Source organism: Gavialis gangeticus, unplaced genomic scaffold, assembly GCF_001723915.1.
Source record: "Gavialis gangeticus isolate Ggan-Ray unplaced genomic scaffold, GavGan_comp1, whole genome shotgun sequence".
In the NCBI taxonomy this organism is placed as follows: Eukaryota; Metazoa; Chordata; order Crocodylia; family Gavialidae; genus Gavialis; species Gavialis gangeticus.
The window spans coordinates 17585049-17590659 of record NW_017729001.1 but is presented as its reverse complement, the minus strand read 5'-3'; the positions used below and the strand labels follow the sequence as shown (position 1 = coordinate 17590659).

General features: G+C 40.4%; 1 protein-coding gene across 5 annotated transcripts in view; it reads right to left on the bottom strand.

Moving 5' to 3' along the window:
- Positions 1–5611, bottom strand: part of COMT (catechol-O-methyltransferase) — a 52724-nt gene that overhangs the window by 34764 nt on the left and 12349 nt on the right. The window contains exon 2 of one of the 5 annotated variants that reach the window (XM_019506988.1): positions 231–316. The exons of the other annotated variants lie outside the window; for them this stretch is intronic. The gene's annotated coding sequence lies outside the window, so the exon portion shown is untranslated. The remainder of the gene's footprint in view (positions 1–230; positions 317–5611) is intronic. 5 annotated transcript variants of the gene reach the window in all.

Genomic DNA, 5611 nt, shown 5'->3' with positions numbered 1-5611 from the left:
TTTAAATACATCCAGTCCCTCCAGAAGTTCCCTGACTAGTTTGCTCAGTATATAAAGTCTAAACTACCTCTGTCTCTGGGTTGGGCTTTTGAAAGAGCAGTTAGGTTTAGCTCATCTTTATCCCATCTTCCCAGCCTTAACTACACCTGGATTTCTTCTCTCAAAACTATTCAGCCCACACCTGAGGTCCTCTATCATGCACACAGGTGAGTTAGTAGAAAACATTTAACCTTTCTGTGATGGATCAACACTTTCTTGCCACACCAGTTACTTCAGGCAAAATTTTCCAATCTATTACACCATGACATTTGACAATCTGGCAATAGGAGAAGCAGGTGTTGAGATGAGAAGGAACGCGAAACTAAAACCAAGTAGCAATAGAGCTGATGAACTTTCTCTTTATCATAATCCTGTAGTCCTGAGGCACTTCACAGACTTGACCAATGGAGTCTAAATTAAAAAAAAAGAGTAAACAACTCAGGGAAGTTTAGCCACTGCTAGTGTAAAAGAGGGAATATATTTAATACTGCTCATCAGCACTACATAATACTTTAGCACAGGAAATGAATCCTCTGATCTGAGAATAATAAGAGAGTGTAGGTAGGGAAGTGGCAATGTGTTAGTTTAGTGTTTGTTAAGAAGATACAGGTGAATGCAAACACTGAATCATCAGTGACACTTTTTGTGGCGCTTGGGCGTCTCTTAAGCATCTAACCCAGTCAAAAAGGGTGGTGCAGCAGCCAGGTGTGCAAACATTATTCACAAGATAAGCCCCGATATTTCAAACAGAAATCCATAATTTTAAAAAATGTTAAGCGTTGTGGTCTTTCTGCAACAGAAAAATTGCTATATTTTTCTGTAGTCAAAAATCAAGTACAAATGAAGAGCTGTCATTTACCAAGGGTTGCCTTGAGTCTATCAAGGGGTACCTTGAGACTAAAAAAAGGATGAGAACCACTGATTTAACCCCATTTCATTTGTCAGAACTAATGATCAAATCATGACTTTAAAATACAACTCAAAATTCATCTGTACCTTTACTGGGCTGTTAACCAATCAAAATCCAATAAAACAATAATATTTTGAAAGTGGGGGAGTCATTTTCTGTTTGGGTTTTAAGAAGCCAAATTTTTAAAGAAAAGTAACTGGCAAAAAGAAAGGGGGTGGGGAGGAGGGCAAGGCATCTACTAAAAGACCACCCGAGATACACTTTTCTTAAAACAATGCAAAAAAGCCTCGTATATGTTTTACCAGGGAGATAGTGGTGTGTAAAGTCAAAACAGTCAGAACAACATATCAACTGTCGGTCTTATTCCTGTACAGCTGACTCCTCTATTATTTTAACAGAGTGAAGCATTTTGTTACTAATCTAATTTACCAGTCACTTACAGATATTTCTCCAGTCAGACTGGTGAACACAGTTAAAACCTGTCTTGTACCTAGAGTTCCCTGGGGTGCAAAACTAATTGATTTTACCAATGGGGCTCATCCATTTTAAGGTAATTCCCAGTGAGGAGACTCATTTTTTTTAAGCTGTCACTGTTCCAGTGCTTCATAATAAACGTCTACGCTCCCCATATTCGTATCATAGGATAGTCTGGAGGGATTTGATACAAAGTGATGAATGCTAGTAATAATCTGTTTTTTTTTCCATTCACACAGAAAAGTGTCCGTTTGCTAACAAAGTGAAATGCTTGAAGGAGGAAAGTCAACAAGCTGTTTTAAAACGTTATTTGGGGGCTAAAAAGGAATGTGCGTCTTAGTTGCTTTGGTATAAGAAAGTCTGGATTTAATGATGCTTAAAAATGAGACATTAAGAAATGGAATGACTTAAATCCATATTAAAATGATTACTTAATTATTAGAAAGCCTAATTTCTATAATTAACATTAATTTCTCAATTAATGCCCATAAACTTAAATCCAAACAAGCTAAGCAAACCAAATGATAATGTATCTTGTTTATCAGTATATCCTAGATTCAGTCTCACAGCTTTGCTCCCTAGTTGTGTAACAATAGTTGAACATAATCACAAAATTTGCAGTAACATATAACAATAGCATGGTGGATACTGGAATATCTATTTTCTGTCACAGGGATGAGAGAATTTTGCAGCTTTGTGTCAAGGCATCTAGTTTTTATCTTCCCCTTAATAACAGATGTCCTATATGACCTTGGGAAAGTGACCTAGCCTCTATGCCTCAATGATCCTTCCAGTAAGTGATAATTAATATTACTTTTTGTAATTAGCACGATGTTATTGAATTAAATTAATTTCTGTCTGAAAGGCATACCACTATGTTTGGATGCATGGCACTTGACAAGGACAAAGTGTTCTTATCTATATTTACTAAAGACATCCGTTTGAGGATACGCAGATCCCAAACACCAACGTGACATTAATATTCTTCACATTATGAATAACTGGTGAAAATGTGGGAACAAACAGTACTTTAAACACTTTCCTTAATCGATTTTGTCCCACTGATAAATCATCCCTTTGTGGAAAGATGATATTACATCTAATTCTGCTATCATTTTTCATGCATTTAATATAACTGCCAAGTGCCTGGTTGGTTGTTCGGAGTTTATTATGAGTCTCTAAGCAGCCAGTCAGTACTGTACTGTTTTGATACAAGAGGGTTTATAATCCAATCTAGCTTTTATTAGCTCACATAACCTGGTGAATGGGGAGTGCTTGGTAAAATTATACCATTCACCCTTCCTTTACAAAAGAATCTCTCCTTTGGCCTGATGGCATTGATGGTAATAGAAGCTGACTACAATAGAAGAGTGCCTGGGGATGACGGGGTCTGAACTCATTTCAGAAACATGGTGGCTAGTAGCCAGTGTCCACAGAGCAAAATGTAATAATGAGCAATTATAGAACATTCTTCTTCAGAGGCCATGCAAATTAACTATTTAACTCTTATATCACTTCTGGGCGGTAGTTTTTATCCCCATTTCTCAGCTGGTAAAACCGAGATTCAAGAGGTTAATATCCAAGTTTTGCAAAGCTTGAGCCCAAACTACATTAGAACACCTGACGCTCTTGTGAAAAGTCAAGATTTGCGTGTGTTTGCAAGCCAGGGGAATCTGTGTCAAAACCATGATTAGAATTTAAATTTCTGAGTTTCCCACGTGCGTAATTAAGACCATCTCTCTTACTATAGCATTCAGAAGATGCTTTTTCAATCTTTCCATGAAAGAAGGCTAGCAGACTGACTTGACAAAAAGGTTTTCATTAACCTCTGCCAAGCATTAGGTGTGGCTGTAGCAACTGCAAATTTATAGATGTGTTTTAAAAGGGGGAAAAAATTCTTAACTGAATATTTAAAAATGTGGAGCATATTTTTTCCCCTTCATTTTCTGACAAATGCAGAAATAAAACTAAAAGGGAAATGAGGTTTATGTTCCTTCATGTGCAGAAATCAACATACAGCCAAATGGAAATAAACTGTATCAAAGAAAACCTTGCCTGGCCCTATCTGCTGTTGTACAGTACAATGTAATTTCATATTCCATCACCATCTTGAAATCAAGGTAGATTTACTTTTTACCTTCTTTTTCCATCGAGTACTCTTCACACTAAATGTAAATTTTCTCTCTCCCTCTACACTTCAGTATTATAATTCAGCTTCATTACCATGGCTACAGAAATGTCAAACTTCCATTAGCACAAACTTCTGCTGATTTTATTTTTGTTCTAGTCCTTTTGCCTTTTATTTTTGTCTCTTTCCAGATTGAAACAATACAAATATAGCCTTCTTCTCATTGGATGACGGGGAGAACAAAAATAAGTGCTTATTATGTATCAGGAACTCCCATCAATTGGCCTTTATAGGGGTGTTTAACTGCATTGCCCTGGAGAAATTCCAATTAAAATAATTACATTCTGACCACTTCAAACTCCCTCTGTTGTTTCTGTTGGCTAAACAGCATCCTTCTGCACTGACTATCCTAGAAATGGAATGGAGTGATCACGTGTTATTTAAAATGGATTACAATTTTCAGTGGTTGAGAAAGTGATCCCCATAGAGAGAAGGCCTCTCCTCAGTCTGCCGACGTGTTCCATGATCCCATTGCAGGAATAGAACTATAATTTGGGAAGAAACCTACGGGGTCCTATGCGCGTGCAGGGAGCCAGTTCTGACTTGCTGGAAATCCAGCGTGTTGGATCAGACTCAATTAATTAAGTCTGATGGAGCACAGAAATGAATGTACTCCAGCAAATGCCAGCATCACATGTATCAGTGTGTCTGTGCTGAAAAATGCTGGCAGGGTGCTTTGAACTAAGGCTTGGTTGATGAGTTTTAGATCAAAGCACGCCTCTGCCATTCTTCAGCATGAGGGACACTGATATACCTGATGCTTCAGTGCTTTTAATTAGCACAGCTCACTAATTAAAGTGCCTCCTGGAGCACATGTAAAAATGCCCTACTATTCTGTAGCTAACAGCTTCATGGGAACAACATTTTCTAGAGAAACTTATTTCTATTTCCTACTTATTCACTCTTTTCTGTAGTTGTTTTGAACCATCCATAGGCCCAGTCTCTGCTGGACAATACTGGTCTAGCCCACAATGCACCGTGCATGCCTTCACCCACCTTTGTGAGCTGAGCAGGAAACGGTTTGCTTGAGTTTAAGATTCTTCTCATTCCATTTGGACACGTTTGTGAAAAACGAGATCAGAGATGCACTGCATCTCGCCCAGCCCCAAAATACCCATTTGTGCGTGCTCGGGCTGCTGTCCCGGGGTGTGGTGTCCCACCTGCAAGCCCCTGCTTTACCACATTCAGACCACACTTAAATCTCAATCTTCCAGGCTCTAGGAGGGTTCCCTAACCACTAGGCAGTTGGCTAGGCTGGGGTTGAGGGATCTCTCTTAGTCTCTCCTGTCAGAGCTCTTTTGCTTTGTATAAATAAATATTCATTAGGCCAGAGAGACAAAGTAGCCTCTGGGTATGTCTACATGTCCTATTAATGCAGTTTGAGCTTACTACACAGTAAATAAAGTGCAGTAAGCTCCACCCCCGGAGCACATCTACATGTGTGCCCATCAGGAGCAAATTTGTTCCCCATGCAAGCAGTTCAGTGTAGTGCTATTCCTGCCCTGCTATGCCCCCCTACAGCACCCAGGACGAGCTCCAGGCTCCCCTGGGAGCAGCTGCAGGCTGGAAGGAGGCGCTGGAGTCAGGCCTGGGCTTTATAGGGTGGGAGGAGCTGTCCCACCTCCAGGGCAGCTGCCTCTCAGCCCTGCACCCTCATCTGGGAAACTGTCCCCTGCCCCAGGCAGCCACCTCCTTCCCAGCCCTGCGCCCCTATGCCTGCCGGTCATTAGGGTGGCTAGAGCCCTCAGTTGGGAAAAGGGAGTGTGACTGATGCAGAGCAGGGATTTGAAATGTGGTCTCAGATTCCAGGGGATTGCCTTAAACACTCGGTTATTCTTGGGTGCAGAGTCAACTCTTGCTTTAGCTAGACCAGTGGTCTTCAACCTTTCTAAGTAGGAGATCATCTTTGGCATTTAGAAGTAACCCAAGATCTATCATGTGCCACCACCAGCCCAGCAGATAAGTCTGTGGGGAGGGAAGGGGAGGCAGATTGAGGCACA